The sequence below is a fragment of the Pongo pygmaeus genome, chromosome 20 (assembly GCF_028885625.2).
Source record: "Pongo pygmaeus isolate AG05252 chromosome 20, NHGRI_mPonPyg2-v2.0_pri, whole genome shotgun sequence".
NCBI lineage: Eukaryota > Metazoa > Chordata > Mammalia > Primates > Hominidae > Pongo > Pongo pygmaeus.
In genome coordinates, this window is record NC_072393.2 from 57,964,340 (window position 1) to 57,985,535 (window position 21,196).

General features: G+C 42.3%; 1 protein-coding gene and 1 pseudogene across 1 annotated transcript in view; one reads left to right on the forward strand and one right to left on the reverse strand.

Moving 5' to 3' along the window:
- FPR3 (formyl peptide receptor 3) overlaps nt 1–21,196 on the forward strand; it is a 31,546-nt gene that overhangs the window by 3,654 nt on the left and 6,696 nt on the right. The window lies entirely within an intron of this gene.
- On the reverse strand, nt 6,722–7,847 carry LOC129019426 (endogenous retrovirus group K member 7 Env polyprotein-like; annotated as a pseudogene).

Genomic DNA, 21,196 nt, shown 5'->3' on the forward strand with positions numbered 1-21,196 from the left:
GGCACGGTGGCTCACACCTGTAATCCCAGCACTTTGGGAGGCCGAGGAGTTTGAGACAGCCTGGCCAACATGGTGAAACCCCATCTCTACTAAAAATACAAAAAACTAGCCGGGCATCGTGGTGGTGCCCAGCTACTGGGGAGGCCGAGGCAGAAGAATTACTTGAACCCAGGAGGTGAAGGTTGCCTCCTGAGCCGAGATCATGCCGCTTCAGTCCAGCCTGGATGACAGAGGAAAAAAGGAACCATTCGGACATTTGCCCCTGAACTTGAAGTGCGCCACACCCCACTCCCATTGCCAGTTGCCACCTCCATCAGCTCTCTTTCTGCCTGTTCTCTTGCTCCTCTGAGTGTGGCCTCCAGATGTCTCATGTACCTCCCAGGGTCTGTGAATACTAAAACCTCTCAAACTTTAACACTGTGGTCGCATCATTGAAGCGGCACCCACAATCTGACCCACGATGTGAGGTTGCCCGAAAGCGACCTGGGCAGTTGGATCCCCTCTTGATGTTCTTTTGTCCTGGCCTCTGGTGGCTGCTTAGGATCATCACTACCAGCTGAGTTGATAGAGAAACTTGAAGAGCTTCATTTAATACCACTGGCATACCAGGCAGCCTTTTGGCTGTGTCTTAGACACAATCCCAATGTCTGTGTGTGTGGATGACTCATGCACTTCCTGCATCAGACAGCCCAGTCGGTCTGGCCCAGACGGTACTACTGCTTGCTGGTGCTTGATTTTGCTGCTTTGTGCAGCTTAGTACTGCTGTACTCAGCAGTTAACTTGGGGATTCTCCAGAAATTCCAGTGACCGTGGATGGCTCTTTGAGGCTCCAGGCTCCCCAGCAGCTGCAGGAGGGCAGATTTTATTGTAATGAGGGTGTTTCCCTGTGGGACATCAGAAAACCTTTCTGGGATCAGGCCCCTGCCAGGGGGCCACTACTGGAGGGCATGTTGCCCCTTGAGCCTTACATGCTTCTCTGCTGACCTAGGGCCTCGATAGTGGTCTGGCCTGTATTGGCTCTAAGTAGCAAAGTACTGGCCTCCAGCCAGAGAGAGCTGGTCAGGATGGTGAGCTGGCCACCTGGTAGCCCGTGGCTCAATCCTCAGCTCTACCTCCATCTTGCTGATGATAGGGCCATGGGCCACCAGGTTCCTGGGGAGCAGAGATTCTCCCATAGTGAAGTTGAAGAGGATGACAGAATGCTGGCTTCACTGTGTCAGTGAAGGGGAGCTGAGTGAAAGGATCCAGTCGCCTAACTCTAACCTGTGACATGGCAACTGCACCTGAGTCCCCAGGGCACCTTGCAAGAGCAGATGCTGCTGAGGCCAGCGCCTCCTTGGTTGCTGCATTCCTTGGTGCTATCACTTCTCATTCTCCCAGCCCCTCAGAGGTTGATCGGGTCACCCTGGAAAGAAAAGTGGCTGCCTACAAGGCCGGTGCAAGTGGAGCTCACTGTTCGGTTTTGAAGAGAAAGTGAGGTTAAAGAAAGACACACAAAGACAGACTGAGTGTCTCAACAGCAAATGCAGGCATTTATGTTCAGCATAAACCTGCAGAGGTGCCAGTGCCCACCACTGCTTACAGGCTGGGGCAATTACAGGCCTGGGTGGGAGATGTCTGGAAGTGGAGCATGGCCTGTTGCCTGGGAAAATGTTGATAACATGTTCCCATGATGAGGCGGTTTGGCACTTGTTCCTGCAGAATGTGATAGTGATGTTCCTTGGGCCTTTGCCCGGCAGGGTGTGATAAGGATGTTCGTGTGCCTTGTGGTCAGGTGGTTAGGCAGGATGTTTCTCATGGCCCGAAACCCCGTGGAATGTTTCACTTTGACCAAGGTCTGCAAAATGGTGGGGGGCTTACAAAGTGGTGCAGTTTGGACTAACTCTCAATACCATTTTTTTTTTCTTTTTTGGTAACAATGTGTAAAGTGAAAACAGCAGAGTGCTACTCCATACCACTGGGACCTTGTCCAGTAAACATCCAGAGAGTGAGGATAGGAAATAAAAAGTATATAAATATTAGATGCCTAGAAATGCAAGTCACTTTAATGATTTTATGTGAAATAGAAAAAAAAGAGAGGAGAGGGACTCATTGTCTTGTAATGGGTCCTTCCCAGAGAGAGGTGACTGTCTAGTGGCACCGGGCCCTTTTCCTCCTTCCCCTTTTTCTCTTATCAACTAGGACAGAAACTAAGAATTTTGGCTTTAAGTGGCTAAAAGACTGATGGGGGAAAAAAGAAAATAGAAAAAAATAACAGAGAGACTGATACTCTAGGCAGTTACAAGTCCAAGAAAGAAGAGAGAAACTTTTAAGTGTTGAGCCAAAACCAGGTCTAGCAAACATAATGCTGGCCCTAGATTATTTATTAATTTATGAAGAAACTTCTAGATATGGGGGTGACAAAAGGAAATTAAATCCATTATATATGCATATATTTTAATGTAAATATATAATAGATAAATTATGTATACATAATATATAACCAAATTTAAACAGTTTTACAATTTGGTTTGACTGGAAATTCAAAATCCATATATTAATTTTTGTAGTAAAAGTTTATGTAAAAAAAGACAAAAAGGACACTGATTGGCTTTTGTTCCTCTACAATATAGGTTCTAACTTAACTTTTAACATTAGTGGCCAGGCGCAGTGGCTCACGCCCGTAATCCCAGCACTTTGGGAGGTCGAGGTGGGCAGATCACCTGAGGTCAGGAGTTCAAGATCAGTCTGGCCAACATGGTGAAACCCCATCTCTACTAAAAGTACAGAAATTAGCCAGGCGTGATGCTGGGTGCCTGTAATCCCAGCTACTCAGGAGGCTGAGGCAGGAGAATTGCTTGAACCTGGGAGGTGGAGGTTGCAGTGAGCCGAGATTGTGTTACTAAACTCCAGCCGCATGAATTGACAAAAATTTATGGCCTTAATAGTGGGACTCAAATTATAGTTATACATAGGGATCTCATTAAATTTACTTACTCTACCCCCATAATCTTGAGAAGCTAACTAAAATTTTGAAAAATGAGTAGACCTCACTTTAGCTGTAGCGTCACCTAAATTTCCCATAGTCATACAGTCATTGCTCTAAAATATTCTACGTTGGACATAGATTCTGTGACACAATTAATAACAAATTAAAATTAAAGTAAGCTTTTGGCACTTACAAATTGGCTTGATCAAATGTGGCCCCTTAGTCCCACAGTTAAGATAATTTATTATGGCCCAATAGAAGTTGAAACAGCACCTTCAAGGATTATAATGTATCATATAAAACCTAATTAATAAAAGTACGATTATCGACACCACATCTCCATTTAGCAACCCAAAAGTTCTTCCTGTTCCCAAATCTAAAAAAAAAAAAAAATTTCATAAAAATGCCTTATGATGGATGACTACAGCAGATGGGCTGTTGAGGACTGCCTCAGCCCTTCAGCCCAGACCAGTGACAGAGCTACAAACACTGCTTCACCTCCTGCAGAGGTGGAGTTACAGGCAATGTGAGGAGGGGGTCAGGGATATTTTTTAGCTATTTCTCATCCTACCCTCATGCCAGTCCCAGCTTCATCTACCCTTGAGTCATATTAAGCCATTCAAGGATGAGTGGATCAAGTTTTTAATCAGAAAAAATACTTCCATGCCACCTCATTTGAGAGTAATAGAAAATGAGGCTATTGTGGGTGTCATTTCTAATTTCTGGACCTCAGCCTGTACTGAGGTGTAAGTGGAAGTGGCAAAAAACTACAAGAAAACAGAAGGAGTGGTGGGGATTTGTAAGGCTTGGATGAGATAGTATATATTAAAGGGAAAACTTAATTACTTTACCCTTAAGTATAATGTTTGCTGTCACCTTTTTGTATCTTTCTCTTTCTAATCAGACTGTTGAAGGTGTCGTCTATTCTTACTTTTTAAGAGTTTTCTTCTTCTATTGCTTAAATTATGAATGGATGTTAAATGTTTTCAAATGTAATATCTGCCAATATTAACATGATTATTTTTATTCTTTCATTTACATTGTTACAAATTAGGTTGATGAATTCTTCAATTTTAAACTACCTTGTGTTTCTGAAATGAATCACGCTTCCTCATGATATATCTTATATATTTGTAATTGATCTCCTAGATTTCTTTAGAATTTCTGTATTTATGTTTATGTAAAGATGGCTCTGTTATTTCACTTTTCTCTACTGTCCTTGTTAGGTTTTACATCCACTTATAATGGTCTCCTGAATGGAGTTGGAAAGTGATTTTCTGATTCTCTTCTGTAGTAGTATATCTTTTTAAACAGCGTTACACTTAAAATTTTTTTTTTAATTTTCAAAAAAAAATTTTTTTGAGACAGTGTCTCGCTCTGTTGCCTAGGATGCAGTGCAGTGGAGTGATCTCGGCTCACTGCAACCTCTGGCTCCTGGGTTCAAATGATTCTCATGCCTCAGCCTCCTGAGTAGCTGGGACTACAGGCATGTGCCACCATGCCTGGCTAATTTTTAGTAGAGATGGGGTTTCACTATGTTGGCCAGGCTGGTCTCGAACTCCTGACCTCAAGTGATCTGCCCGTCTCGGCCTCCCAAAGTGCTGGGATTACAGGCATGAGCCACCACGCCCAGCATCAAAATTTATAAAAAGTGTTTATTAAAAACACTTTTAAAAACATTTACATGAAGCCAACTGGGTCTTGGGTTTTCTTTCTGGGAAAGATTTTAAATATAGGTTTATGTCTTTAAAAATTATTACATTGTTCAGTTTTCTTTTTCATATCTTTAACTTTTGGTAAACTATTATTTTCAAGAAATTTGGTCATTTCATCTGAACTATGACATTTATTGGCATGAAGAGGGATAACAACTGTATACAAACTTCATATGGTTCCTTTCATATAATAAGAATGTAAGCTATCTGAGGGCAGAGATTGTGGTCTGTATTGCTTACAGATGAATCCTCACCCTCTATGTGTAAAATAGTGTCTGACATGTGGTAGGCAGTCAATAAATACTGAATTAATGAATCAATAAATAGTGTCACCTAGATATTTAAGTGAGAAACATTTGATGTCTAATTAAAATTATCTCCGGCCCTCATAACATGAACCAAGTCATGTCTAGTAAATTCTCATCCTCATGTGCACAATATTTATAAATTCCCAGGTGGCTTCCATTTTCAAGAACACCTTAAATTTTGAGTTTCCACTTCAATAGAGTACTCTCGCTAACAACTGCCTAATGACTTTGTATTTAAATAAATCAACTCATAACCCAGCCCTTTACCTTGCTTTCTCCACATAAACACTCAGAAATTGTCAGTTTTGCATTGTGTAACATACTTTCCTGAGGCACTGGCAAAAGACACCACTCAACATGAATATCAAGGAGTCCTGTTATCAACATCCTCTCTCACTCCACTGCTTTACTCACTCATTTTTCTCCTGTCTTCTCTAGAGTTCTGTGCATTTCCAAGGCAGAGCAGTTTGCCCATTTCGTTCACACTTTTGACTCCTATAAATGCTTTCAATTTCCAAAAAAGAAAAAGCATACTCTTTAATGCCCAACTAAGTTGTGGCCATAGAAAATGAGGAACAATGAAAAAAATGCAAGACAGAAAGTCAGGAGCCACGAAGGACAGCATGAGACCTCTAGACAGGGGAGCCAGGGCTTCCAGATGGGCTAATTAATAGACTTCCTCCACTGCCAGGAGAGGGGATTCTTACCTTTCCTTCCCACTGGCCTTGGTTAATTGCAGTAGAACAGTGCCCGCTACATCTCCCCGTTTTTCTTTTCCTCATTCGGAGTTTCCATTGTGGATTCCCAATTCTCATTGCATCATGGTATATTGGGGCTTTGAAGCTGAGTATTCTTTTAAGTTATGGGACTATTATCACAAAGAAACTTCAACATAAAATGTTGGGGATATCATCCTTGGGAAGGATGGCTCTACTTCTTCTATTTGGAAGAAGAGTGTAAAGGGATCTTGAGTACCCAAAGGCATAATTCTGGCCAAGACTGACAGCTGCCTAACCAACATTCATCACCCTTCTTCACTGCAGTGAATGCTTATAAGGGTCTGTTGCCTCAGCATCCAGTCTGAATACAAGCTTAATTTTCTCATATGAGGCTCAGGGCTCAGTCACCCTTGAAACAGTTTCCAGTTCTACACCACAGTCACGAGTCCAAGAAAAAAAAAAGAGGAACTTTAAATTTAAGTACTGAGCAGAATCCAGGTCTAGGAAACATAACCCTAGCCCTAGAATACTTACTGATTTATGAATAAACTTCTAATGGGAGGGTGATAAAAAGGAAATTAAATACATCATATGTATATATGTATATAATATTTTAATGTAAACATATGACAAATAGGTGAATTATGTACATTTAATATATAACCGCATCAAAACAAAGTTTTACAATTTTATTTGATTGGGAATTCAAAATTCATATATTAATTTTTATACCAAAAAAATTATATAACAAAAGGATAAAAAGGCACTGATTTGGTTTTGTGCCTTTACAACATAGGTACTAACTTAACTTCAACAACAGCAAAAATGCTCAAATTGACAAAAATTTATGGACTTTACATTGGGGCTCAAATCATAGTTATATTTGAGGATCTATCAAGCACTCAATTCTGTTGCTGTTCGGGGCACCACTATGTAACCTGCCATGATCCCTGGTGGACTGAACAAAGGGGGGTGAATGCGGGAATAAAAGACAAGAGACAAAAGAGTATATTTGGAAGAAGGGGTCAGGGGGCTCCTTGCCTCTAGTGGACAAGGCCCTGAGCTTTACACGGCCCTCTGTATTTATTAGACAAAAGAGATAGTGAGAAGAGGGGTGGAAGAAGGGGTCAGTTGGTTGGTCCAGAGTAGGCTTACAAGACTGCATTCTCTAGATGTCCCAGTAGATAACTTCAAAGAGCTTGGCATCAGGAAGCGATTGCCCTCAGCAAACCTTCTGGTGGCAGGCACAGTTGTGAGTTTGCTCACATCCTGTATTCATGATAAACAGTTTGCTGTTTGATCATATAGCCTCCAGTGGAATGCTGAGTTGGTCACGTCCCATGGGCCTTCGGCTCCCTGCATATCCCCGTTTATGAATTAATTGAAAGAATGTAGGGCCAGGCTGGGCAGCTCTCATTCTCCAATTGGCGGTCCATCCGATTTTACAGACTATAAACAGAAGACAGAGACAAAACAACATTATTCCAAGAACTACATATAAGATGTTACTGTGGTACTTTAGATAGGTCCAAGGGTTGAGGCTCTCCAGGCCTTCCTGGAATTCAGTCCAATCTTCTAAAGAAGGCTGAAATTCTTGAGTTTGCCTATTTAAATCAAGAATTTTGTTTTGTAATTCACCAATATCAAAGGTGATGTTGGATGTGAAAGCTCCTTGCAAATGGGCTTTCACAAGGTCCCACGGATACTCACTTTCGTTATATTCTAAGTTGGTTACACAAATATGAGTGTGATTAAAATGACAGTGCAATTGCTGCTGCAACTGCAAGCTTTGTACTTGTTCCCCTAACCACAGAACCGTGGATTTTAACATTGCCACTTCAGTTTGTAACTCAGTGTTAATTTTGTTCTGAAGGAGCTTCACTTGGTTGGCTGTATGTGTCCAATTCTCTACATACTGAGCTGTTTGAACAGAACTATGCAAAGCTACAGAGGACATCACAACAGAAGTTATTAGTGTGACCAAGGAAACAATAGCAAAAATTATCATGCCTAAGGCTCTACGGGCACAATGAGTAACCTGAGGTAGAAGTTTCACAAAATGCAAAGCAGGTGTGGCAGCCCAAGCCTCAGACAGATTAACAGGAATCCCTAGCCCAGGGATGCTACCTGAAATCATCAAAGTAGAGATATTATGTGTTCACAATGTGCTATGATTAATGCAGTGATATAACTGGCAAGATTTACAGGTCAATTGGGTATTGTTTACCTGGAGCTGGTCCTTCTTAGCTGCCAAAAAGACATAAGGATTCAAAACACAAACCACAAATTGAGTGGTGATATTCTTTATAAATGTAACATTAAGACTGTGTCGTGACTCCAGTCAGCCTTCTCTCCATCTTTGCACTCAGGTTCAGCTGACTCATGGCTCATACCGGAGGGACCGGGCCCATGGTTGGCCACCGTGTGTTTCTCCAGTCTCCCATTCCGTGGTCGCACGCACCTTGAGGGCACCCACACGGCTTGTCCATCTCCTGTAAACACACAAGCATACCCTCTTCCCCATATCAGTAAATCCACTGGGCCTTTCCATTGTCCTTCTTCTGGGGATTTCCATAACACTTTCAGATAAACTTTCCTCTTTTCCTCTAACACTTGCCAATGTCTTTCTGCTGGAGTCTTACCATCCATAGCAGGAGTCAAAAATTTTAAAGTAAATAAGGCTAAATGTAGTTTTGATTGGGGTGGTAGTTGGCCTCCTATACCCCCTTTTTGTCTTTTCAACATGTGTTGTAATGTTTGATGTGCCCATTCTATAATGCCTTGTCCTCTAGGATTATAAGGAATTCCTGTTTTATGGGTTATAGCCCAAAGCCGTAGGAAATTTTGAAAAGCATGACTAGTATAAGCGAGTCCATTGTCAATTTTTAATTGTTTAGGTATTCCAATATGAGCAAATGATGATGGACAATGTCACTGTACATGACCAGCTGTCTCACCTGTTTGGCATGTACCATGCAGCGTATGAGAATAAGTGAAACATATTAAGCAGCTCTGGGTCTAGTGTACTTTTAACTGTAGCACTTTCTATGCGACTGGCTAAATTTACAACATCAGCTGAACAAGAAGAATCTCCTTGCAGGGTTTGGTAAAGATGTGTAAATTGATAGGTAGCAATACCTAACATCGGGTGTAGCCAATTAATATCTCCTCATAATTGTTGAAAATCATTTAAAGTCTGCAACCTGTCTTTATGGTTGACAATGTCAATTGTAGCCTGCCACGATCCCTGATGGACTGAACAAATGGGGCAAGCGTGGGAATAAAAGACAAGAGATAAAAAAGTACATTTGGAAGAAGCGGTCAGGGGGCAGCTTGCCTCTAGTGGACAAGGGCCCTGAGCTTTACACAGCCCTCCATATTTATCAGGCAAAAGAGATAGCGAGAAGTGGGGGGGTGGTTGTTGGCTAGCAGCCTGATTCACAGCAGGCTTGCAAGACTGCATTCTTAAAACAGTAGGTGCTAGATTTCTCAATAGATAACTCTCAATAGATAACTTCAAGGAGCCAGGGAGTGAGGCCCTCCACAAACCTTTTGGTGGCAGGGCAGTGTGAGTTTGTCCACATCCTGCATTCATGATAAACAGTTTGCCGTTTGATCATATAGCCTCCAGTGGAATGCTGAGTTGGTCACGTCCCATGGGCCTTCGGCTCCCTGCAGTTGATAGGATCTGAAGCTGTGAGCTGTAAAACCTCACAGCTGACTGCAACTAGCTCTGAGCATTGAGCTGAAACCCCAGAGATCCTTATTGTTTGAGTACGTTTTGGTCCTTAGATGGTGGCATGACCTTTGGAAGAGCCATCAGTAAAATAAGTCTGTCCACCTGGAATAGGTTTGTGATGAGTAATCACAGGAAGAATGAAAGAATGGATTTTATAAAACTGTAAAATTTTGTCTGAGGGTAGTGGTTATCTATCGCGCCCATGAAGTCTGCAAAAGCAGTTTGCCAGGCAGTCAACATTTCCCAAGCTGCAGCTTGTTGCTGAGAGTCTAAAGGAAAAATAATTTTGTCAGGATCATATCCTGTAAGCATTTTTGACCTATGCCTGCCCATAGTCACAATTTGTGTAATTAAAGAAAGATAAACTTGCAAGGTTTTGACTGTTTGATTAGATAGAAAGAACCATTCTATTACTGTTACAGACTTGACTATAAACTGGTCCAAAAGTCCTGTTGGAGAGTAGGGGGTAGGAAGAATAAACAAAAGCAAAGATTTTTGTGGTTGTAGCCATGAGCCATGTCTCTGCTGTAACATTTGCTCTACAAGCTGTAATTCAGCTTCTGCCTCTTTAGTTAGTTGTCACAGGGAATTTAAGGAATCTCCTTGCAGGGTTTGGTAAATATGTGTAAGTTGATAGGTAGCAATACCTAACATCGGTCATGGCCAATTAATATCTCCTAATAATTGCTGAAAATCATTTAAAGTCTATAACCTGTCTTTATGGAGAACTACTTTCTGAGTCCGTACACTTCTCTCTATAACAATAGTTCCTAAGTATTGATATGGGAAAGTTGTTTGTACCTTTTCTGGAGCTATTTTGAGATTCCATTTAGTCAAAGCCTGCTTTGTTTCTCTGAATAACTGATGTAGGTTTTGATCTGTAGGAGCAGCCAAAAGAATATCATCCATATAATGAATGATGGAAGCAGTAGGAAACATATTCTGAGGCTTCTTTAATGCCTGTCCTACAAAATGCTGACACAGTGTAGGACTGTTAAGCATGCCTTGGGGTAAAACTCTCCATTGATAATGAGAAACAGGTTCTCTTTGATTAATAGAAGGCACAGAGAATGCAAATCAAGGCTTATCCTTCTCGTGTAAGGGTGTAGTAAAGAAACAATCCTTAAGATCTGTTACTATAAGAGGCCAGTCTCTTGGAATAGCAGCTGGAGATGGTAAAAGTTTTTGTAAGGCACCCATCAGTTTCATGTGTACATGAATAGCTCTTAAATCATGTAGTAGTCGCCATCTTCCGGACTTTTTTGGAATAATAAACACTGGAGAATTCCAGGGTTATGTGTCCGGCATCCCATTGTTCTCTTACTAGCTGCTGAAGTTGCATCAGGTTCTCCTGAGATAGGGGCCATTGATCCACCCATATGGGTTTGTCACTGAGCCATTCTAATAGTAAGGCAGCGGGCAGAGGAGAAATATCAATGACCCTCATCAGAAATCCTGACGTCCTAGCCCTTTTCTATCTGTTTTTCCAGTTACTGATATTGGGTCAGGATTTCCTTGAAGAAATTTTCCTAAACATTTTCCCCTCTGATATCCCATGTTCTTCAACATTTTAAATCCTGGGTTATCAAAGTTTTCATTTGTAAGTCCCATCTTCCATGTTATAAGTAAGTCTTAACCCCATAAATTGATAGCTATATTTTCAACATAAGACTGAAAAGTACACGACTGTCCATCCGGACCAAGACAAGGTAAAATCTCAGTGCTCTGTTAAACACTTTGAGCTGTTCCTACTCCCACTAGGGATGTAGAAGTTAATTGCAAGGGCCAGGATTTGGGCCAACTGTCTTTAGATATTGCTGACACATCAGCTCCCGTATCCATAAGCCCATAAAATTTCTTTCCTTTAATTTGTACCACACAGGTGGGTCTATTAGAGGCCATAGGTTGGGACAGATAGATTTCCCATGTAGTTGTGCTCCCAAACTCTTTATTTTCTCATTTCTCCTTTCATGGAGAAGGGTATGATTTGCAGGGAATAAGCAATAATTGAGCAGTATATTGTCCCAGCTCAAAACCCCACAGATCTTGTGACATTAAAACTACTTGAATTTCTCCTTCATAATCAGTCAACAACTTCTGGGACTACAGTAATGCCCTGTAAGTTAAGGCAGATTTTGCCTAAAATTAGTTCCACATATCCTGCTGGTAAAGGTCCCCAAATACCAGTGGGAAATTTGGTGGGTTTGTCTGCCCCAACTAACATTACCCATTCTTTGACGGGGAAATCTAATCCTGTACTCCTTGTGTTCCTGGGGTGAGGGAATCAATGTGCCTCTGGGAGCCCATGCCTGAAACGGGGTTGAGGTCTGGACTGGGAATGCCCTCATTGTTTGTGGGGCCTGGGTCCAGGCCCCTGTCTCATTTCCCAGCAGGAAGGTGCCATTCTGATGAAATTTTGAGCGGCACTGATTAGCCCAGTTATTTCCTCTGTTACAGCAAGGACAAAGTCCTGGTGTTTTTTTCTGCTGGGTGGGGCACTGCATTGTAAGGTCCTTTCTGTCCTGAGATCTGGAGGCATTCCTTTTTAAAATGTCCAGGTTTTCCACAATTATAACATTTTCCCATTTTAGGGTTTGACCCTTGGCTCATTTTAGATTTGTCAACTGCTAAGTTAGCCACTGCTTGTGCTAATATTGCAAAGCGATGAAGCTCAGTTCCTACATCTTGACAAGCTCTGAGAAAATTTCCCAAGTTTTTTATACACCTCACCAGTGCCAGTGCATGTTTACAATCCGCATCTGCATTCTCAAAAGCTAGAGTTAAGGTTAGCATTTCTGCAGCCGCGGTATGAGGAATCTGACGCTTCACTGCCTCTTGTGATCTTGCAAGAAATTGCACATAGGGTTCCTGTGACCCTTGCATGATATGTAAAAAGGATTGTACTGGTACTCCCTCATCAGGAATTGTGGCCCAGGTGCATTTAACAGCCTGTGCACACTGCTGATAAGCAGCGTCTGGGAGTGCCATTTGACTTTCCAGGTCTGAATAAGGGCCATTACCTAATAGCATATCCTCTGTAATGTCTCCGTGTCCAGCAACATGGTTCTGTTTAGCCTGGTCTGCACACATTTCTTGCCAATTTAAATTCCATGTCAGATATGCACTAGCGGACAAGCAAGTTTGCGCCAAGTGTTTCACATCAAAGGGTAAAAGACACATAGCACCAAACACAGATTCTAGCAATCCTAAGGTCAATGGGCTCTGTATGCCATTATTTACGACTCTTGCTTTTAATTCCTTCAACAACTTAAACTCTAGTGGGGTGTGTTCATGAATAACCTGCTGTAGATTGTTTGGATCAGGCCTTATGGAAATAGGAAAAGTGCAAGGTCCTAGGGGCTTTCCAGCTATGGCAGCAGAGCATAAAATTCTTTGTATTGGGGTCTCTATTTCTGCTACCAAAGGAGGCAGTACAGATGTTTCTGCAACTAGAGGAGGCTGTAATGGCCAATTTTTATCCTCCCTCTCCTGTTTTTTATTTTCAATTGGAGCTGTGAGTGGGACAACAGATTCTTTCAGATTTTTAGATTCAGCCTGTTGTCCCACAGAATAATAATGAGATAATGGCAGAAGTACAGTACGAACTAAACTCCAAGTGGAGAAAACAGAAGGATCAATTTTAAGACCTTTTTGATGAGCCCATTTTAATCCTTCTGCTCTGTCCCAATTTTCCACATCAAGGGTGCTGCCTGTGGAAACCATGGGTTATGTGTAATAACCTCCTGCAGCAGCTAAGTTAATGTCTGAGAACTAACCTGAGCACCAGTTTGTTTCAACAAAACTCTAAGCAACTGTACATAATTTTTTTTTTCAGTAGACAAATTCTGCCCCATGTTACCCTGATTCAGAAAACTTCCCATTCCCAGTACTTCTTTAAGGCACTGATCCCAGTACCTCTTTAGGCACTGACCTCATATCCGCTGCCGGCTGACTCATCCCAGGGTCCCCGTTTGCCTTGTCAATTTCAGTTCCTCTGTTCCAGGAGATCTTCTTCATTCACATCCTCATAGTCCCGTGTTCAGACTGTCGCCTGTTTGAGTGTCACTTGTAAGCACCTGATTCTGTCGCTGTTCGGGGCACCACTATGTAACGTGCCATGATCCCTGGTGGACTGAACAAAGGGGGATGAACATGGGAATAAAAGACAAGAGACAAAAGAGTATATCTGGAAGAAGGAGTCAGGGGGCACCTTGCCTCTAGTGGACAAGGAGCTTGGCACCAGGAAGCGATGGCCCTCAGCAAACCTCCTGGCAGTGGGAGTAGTCATGAGTTTGCCCACATCCTGCATTCATGATAAACAGTTTGCTGTTTGATCATATAGCCTCCAGTGGAATGCTGAGTTGGTCATATCCCATGGGGCCTTCGGCTCCCTGCAAGGATCCCACTAAATGTACTCACTTTGCCCACATTGTCTTGAGAAGGCAACTACATATAAAATTTTGAAAAATGAGTATACCTCGCTTTAACTACAGCCTTGCCTAAATTACCCATAGTCATACCTATTGTCCTAAAATAGCCTATGTTGGAGGTAGGTTGCTCTAAAATAGAATATGTTGGAGGTAGACATAATAAATAATACATTAAAATTAAAGTAAATTGTTTGCACTTAGAGATTGGCTTGATAAAATGGGATCACTTAGTCCCCCAGTTAAGATAGTTAATATGGCCCAATGTAGGGTGAAATAACGGCCTTCAATAATTAAAATTTGTTAAACAAAACGTGATTAATAAAAGGGTGACTATCCACATTGCATCTCCACTTAACAGCCCAAAGTGCTTCTTGTTCCCATATCTGAAAATAAAAAATATCATAAAGAATGTCTTATGATGGATGACTACAGCATTAAGGCTGTAGTCCCATCTGTCAGGGCCCCCATATCTAACATCTAATATTATTAAAAATTGCTAATACTATTCAATCAAGAACTGGTAAACATTTTGCTCTCATTCATTTGGTTAGCATGTTCTGTTAAGTGCTTATTTCTACAGACCCTCAGCTACAGTTGCCTCCACCTCTGAAGAAACACAATACACCTTTCCAGGCTACCTAGGGGTACCCTCATAGCTTTGGCATCACACACAAGCTTTGCAGACAAGAGCTTAATGACATCCATAGTCTCCATAAGCACAGATGCAGCATTACATTGAGGACATCCTCCTCTAAGAAGATTCACTTGATACACACATTACAGTCATTTAATTTGTCTCTTAGTCCATTCAAGGTACTATAACAAAATTTATTATGCTGGACAATTTGTAAACAACATAAATTTAGGCCAGGCATGGGGGCTCATGCCTGTAATCTCAGCACTTTGAGAGGCTGAGGTGGGTGAATCACCTGAGGTTACAAGCTTGAGACCAGCCTGGCCAACATGGTGAAACTCTGTCTCTACCAAAAAACACAAAAATTAGCAGGCATGGTGTTGCACCTGTAGTTCTAGCTACTGGGGAGGCTGAGGTAAGGGAATTGGTTGAACCCTGGAGATGGAGGTTGCAATGGGCCAAGATCACGCCACTGCACTCCAGCATGGGTGACAGAGTGATGCTCTGTCTCAACACACACACACACACACACACACACACACACACACACATACACACCCCATAAATTTATTGATCACAGTTCTGGGGGCTGTAAAGTCCAAGATCAAGGTGCTAGCAGATTCAGTATCTGGTGAGAGCCATTACTCACAGACAGTGCTTTCTATGAGTCCTCACATGGTAAAAGGGAAAGACAAGTGCCTATAGGACTCTTATAAGGCACTCATCCTACCTATGAGGGCAGAACAATCATAATTGAAAACCCCCACCTTTTAATACCATCACCTTGGTATGAGCAACATCATTTTTATTTTTATTTTTGGCCCAGGGAATGATCCAAGGATGTCATGTTTCAGTGGTGAAAGATAAGGACAGGTCCTGAAGAGACTCTGAAGGAGTCTTTATAAAGGAGGATGGGATGTTTTCCTTTTTTTTGAGACAGAGTCTCACTCTGTCACCCAGGCTGGAGTGCAGTGGCGTGATCTCCGCTCACTGCAAGCTCCACCTCCCGGGTTCATGCCATTTTCCCACCTCAGCCTCCCGAATATCTGGGACTAGAGGTGCCTGCCACCACGCCTAGCTAATTTTGCTTTTGTATTTTTAGTAGAGATGGGGTTTCACCATGTTAGCCAGGATGGACTCGATCTCCTGACCTCGTGATCCACCCACCTTGGCCTCCCAAAGTGCTGGGATTACAGGCATGAGCCACTGCACCTGGCCGATGTTTTCCTCCTTTATAAAATGAGACAGGCATGTGAATGAAGTCAGTTTTTTTGTTTATCTTCATCCTTCTGGCTCTGGATGGCCCGTTGATGTGATGTCCAGAACAGTGGCAGCCATTCTGTGGTCATTTTCAAGAAGCCCCTGGAAGAAAGCCAATGGATGGTGAATCGAAGGGCTTAAATGAAAACCAATTTTTATTTAGACTCAGATTCTATCTCCTTGCAAAACTTTTTGTAATAATAAATTCCCTCTTGGTTTATGCGCTTCATATGTTTACTATACTTTATCACTGAAAAACTGAAAACATCCTTTTGGTATAGTGATTCGGGGAGAAAAGAGAAAACAGTTGACTCTTGTTTTCTGCCTCTCCACTTGTCTTCATGGTTGTGTTGCTTCAGCCGGACGACAATGTTCTGATGTTGCTTAAAATCTCAGAAAGGGCCCATCTCCTCAGATTTAGACCTTTAACTCTTCCACATTAAGATATTTGAACTAAATTTGTTGTAATTTTGTCTATTAACTAATCCTTAGAGCTGTGTTGCATGTCCCACAAATTACCTCCCTCTGGAGCAGAAGGTTAAGGGGTTAATCTTGGTAATGATATTGGATAACGGGTACTCTCTCATGCATCTGCCTCACCTCTCAAGGTTTTTGTTTTTCATTTGTTTGTTTTTTGTTTGTTTGTTTTGAGACAGAGTCTAGCTCTGTCACCCAGGATGAAGTGTAGTGGTGTGATCTCGGCTCACTGCAACCTCCATCTGCTGGGTTCAAGTGATTCTCCTGCCTCAGTCTCCTGAGCAGCTGGGACTACAGGCATGTGCCATCCTGCTGGGCTAATTTTTGTATGTTTAGTAGAGATGGGTTTTCACCATGTTGCCCAGGCTGGTCTTGAACTCCTGACTCAGGTGATCTGCCCACCTCAGCCTCCCAAAGTGCAGGGATTACAGGCATGAGTCACTGCACCCGGCCTGAAAACCACTTTTTTTGTTTGGTTTGGTTTGAGACACAGTCTCACTCTGTCCCACAGGCTGGAGTGCAGTGGCGCCATCTCAGCTCACTGCAACCTCCACCTCCTGGGTTCAAGTGATTCTCCTGCCCCAGCCTCCAAAGTAGCTGGGACTACAGCCGCCTGCCACCATGTCTGGCTAATTTTCGTATTTTTAGTAGAGGCGGGGTTTCACCTTGTTGCCCAGGCTGGTCCTGAACTCCCGACCTCAAATGATCCACCCACCTCAGCCTCCCAAATTGCTGGGATTGCAGGTGCGAGCCACCTTTTATCACATCTCATTTTATGTTAGTGAGGTTATTTAGGGCGAGGTCCCCTGATAGGCTCAGGTTAGGGCTGACCGCCACAAAAATCAAGTGACTAGAGGGTTGGAGCTTTCAGCCCCACCCATTGACTTTCAGGAAGGGGAAGTGGGGACTGGAGATTGAGCTCTATAAAAAATGTTGGCTGGGTGCAGTGGCTCACACCTGTAATCCCAGCACTCTCGAAGGCCGAGGTGGGTGGATCTCGAAGTCAGGAATTTGAGACCAGCCTGGCCAACGTGGTGAAACCCTGTCTCTACTAAAAATACAAAAATTAGCCAGGCATGGTGATGTACACCTGTAGCCCCAGCTACTTGGGAGACTGAGGCAGGAGAATCGCTTGAACCTGGGAGGCAGAGGTTGCAGTGAGCCAATATCCTGCCATTGCACTCCAGCCTGAGGGACAGGGTGAGACTCTTGTCATCTTGTGAGGCCAAGGCGGCAGATCGCTTTAAGCCCAGGAGTTTGAGACCAGTCTGGGATACATGGCGAAACCCTGTTTGTACAAAAAATACAAAAAATTAGTCGGGCGTGGCATCTCATGCCTGTAGTCCCCACTACTCAGGAGGCTGAGGCTGGAGAATCCCTTGAGCCCAGGGAAGTGCAGGTTGCAGTGAGCAGAGATCGTGACACTAGACTCCAGCCTGGGTGACAAAATGAGACCCTGTCTCAGAAAAAAAAAAAAAGGAAAAGAAAAAGAAAAAGAAAAGAAAAGAAAAAAGAAATTAGCCAGGCATGCTTCCAGGTACCTACAGTCCCAGCAACTCAGGAGGCTGAGGTGGGAGGATGACTTGAGCCCAGGAGTTTGAGGCTGCAGTGAGCTGTGACTGCACCACTACACCCCAGACTGGGGAAGAGAGAGAGATCCTATCCAAAAAAAAAAAAAAAAACCCTCTTGAAAAATGAGATTAGATGAGCTTCTTGAGTTGGTGAACACATAGAGGTGCTGGAAGGGTGAGTGCCTGAAGAGATGGAAGCTCCATGTGCCACCCCAACCTCTCCCTTGCTATATACTTGCCCGATGCATCTATTTTGACTGTTTTTGAGCTGTATTCTTTTCTCCTTTTTTTTTTTGAGAGAGTCTCACTTTGTTGCCCAGGCTTGGAGTACAGTGGCATGATCTCGGCTGACTACAACTTCTTCCCAGGTTCAAATGATTTTTGTGCCTCAACCTCCTCAGTAGCTGGAATTACTGGCATGTGCCACTACACCCAGTTAATTTTTGTATTTTTAGTAGAGACAGGGTTTTGCCACATTGGCCAGACTGGTCTCCAAATCCTGGCCTCAAGTGATCCACCAGCCTCAGACTCTCAAAGTGCTGGGATTACTGGTGTGAACCACCATGCCTGGCCTAAGATGTACTCTTTAAAATAACCAGTAAATGAAAGCAAAGTGATTTATTGTGTTCTGCGTGCCATTCTAGCAAATTACAAAGCTGATATGGGGGTCACAGGAACCCCTGATTTATAGCCCATCAGTCAGAAGTACAAGTGGCCACATGGGACTTGGATTGGTCTCTGAAGTGAAGACAGTCTTGTGGGAATGAGACCTTTAACTTGTGCGATCTGATGCTAGCTCCAGTTAGACAGCATCAGAACTGAATTTAATTGTAGGATAGACAGTGGTGTCTCCAGAGAATTGGAGAATTGCTCTGTTTGGAAAAAAGCCCACACATATGCTGTTAGAAGTATGTGTGTAAATAGAGAAGTGAGATTTTGCTTAATCATGCATCTTTGTTGTTCATTGTTTTCCTCTCATTTTTTTACCTTGGTAATTTTTTGTTTCATTTCTCTGAATCTCTGAAGAAGAAAGGGCCTGGACTCTCATATTCCTTGACCCCTTGTTATTTGGAGGGATGAACTCCAGTCTCCCACAGAAGGTTAGAGGTGAAGGAACATTCAGACACATAGGTTTCTAAGATGAGTAGTTTGATGACATCTCCAAGGTGTCTTCTGGGAATGGTAAGAAACCCTGAGTTTCTGTCACTGGATTGATTCCAGCTCCATTGTCCCCTTGTCTTTTAGCAAAGTCTCTGCTGAAGCCCATTATGTAAAAGTCACAGGACACCATTGTTTAAACTGAGCTACTGTACTACACTCAACAAACAAAACCAAAATAGAGTCACTAATACTAAAGTTCTATGTCACCAAACCAAAAACTAAGTTGTTTATCTGGCCTTCCAAGAAATCATAAAGAGAGAGAGAGAGAAAATAGCCAAATTCCCAAACAGGTCACTTTCAGTAGCCATGAAAATGCCTCTGCTTTAATCCTTACAAAAGAAGTAATATAAGTAACCATGTCAGTCAATCTGTTTTTTTTTTTTAATTATTGTTTCCCTATTCCCACTGTACAGAAAAAGCAACTTTGAAATGACCATTCAGCTTTTTTTTCTTTGTTTCTGCTTTCTTTAGCCCTCCTCTCCCTATAAAATCAAACTTCTCTGTTCTACTCATCAATACATGCGTTCGGTTTTGAGGGATGAGGTGTTGTCTGATTCTAGAATAAAGCCGATAAAAACTTTACACTAAATTAGTTGTAATTTTGTCTTTTGACAAATCCTTGGAGCTTGTGTTGCTTAACAGGAAGCTAGGAACTGGCCACAAGAAAAGGAACTCAGCTGGTGGTAAGTTGGGGTCTGGCAACTTAAAAATTATTGTTGGAATGCCTGCTCTATGACAGACATTTCCTAAACTCTGGAGCAGGGCTGTGCAATGAAGTATCTACTTGCCAAATGCAGCTTTTGAGTGCTTGCTATTTTTCTCATTTAACCTTAAGTGTCCTATAAATATAAAATGCATTTCATGTCTTCTAAGACTTAGTATGAAAAAAGAATGCCATTTATCTCATTAATAATTTTTATTCTGATTAAATGTTCCAATGATACCCTTTTTGATATGTAGGATTCAAGAAAATATATTATTGGTGTTAATTTCCCAAATGTTTCCTACTCTGTTTACACATGGCTACTTGAAAACTATAAGACACAAATGTGGCCCGTGTTTACAGATCACATTATGTTTCTATTGGACAGTGCTATGCTAGAGACATAGCACTGAAAGAAGGTGCTACTTGTGGAGTTTGTATATCAGTGCAGAAGGTATTTATGATAGAAAATAAATGAATGAACAAATAAGAAAAGCATCTGGTGAGATAGGCTGGACCTGGGGCAGCTGTTTTGCAAATGGGTCAAGAGGATATCTCTGAGGACAAGATATTTAAGCTAAAATATAAATATTCAGAAAGAGCCAGGTGTGGAAAGCTCCAGAGGAAGATCATAGTAGGCAGAAGGAAGAGAGAAAGCAAAAGCCCTGAAATGGCAAGAAGCTGGCATGGTCAAGGAATCACGGAGTCCACCATGGGTCCAGCACAGTGTGTCAGGTGAGAGTGCAGAGATGAGGTCTGGGGATACACAAGACAAATCCCAGGGTGCTTGAGAAGTGTGAGTTAGAAATGTGGAAGCCATAGAAGAGTGCTGAGAAGAATAACATCATTGTCTTATTTTTCCTTTTGAAATATAATTTGTCTGTGTCTGGATTTTAGGAGAGGGAATAGCAGGACCAGGAACAAGCTATCTGCAAAGTTTGTACAAATATCCAAGCCTGACAGGGCCATGGACATGGGTAGTGGAGATGGAGATGGCTCTGGCTGTGCATTCAGCATGTTCTGTAGATATAATCAATAGGACTTGGATTGTATTGGGTGGTAAGGAAAATGAAAGGTGAGTTCTAGATTTAGAGCTTTAATAACTGAATATTTAAACTCCAAATAGATACAGAATATTGGAAGAATGGCAGGTTTGGGAGGAAGGGACAAACAACAGTTTTGTTTGGGCAATGTTGGGTTTGGAGTGTCTATGGGACTCTCACGGGGAGATATCAAGAAGTCAATTGGTTATATGAGACTAGAGCTCCAGGGGAGGCCAGTGCTAATAATTCAGATGAGAGGATAGCATGGTACTTTAAGCTGTGATACTGAATGATATCACCTATAGAATGTGGGACACCCTAAATTTAGAGACATTTAGAGCAGAAAACACCAGTAAACTGGACTGAAAAGAGGTGGCCAATTGAGCTGTAAAGACAACGAAGAGTGGATTGTGTGTATATCTTGTCATCTTATGATATGGAAAAAAATGTGTTTGAAGTAGGAGAAAG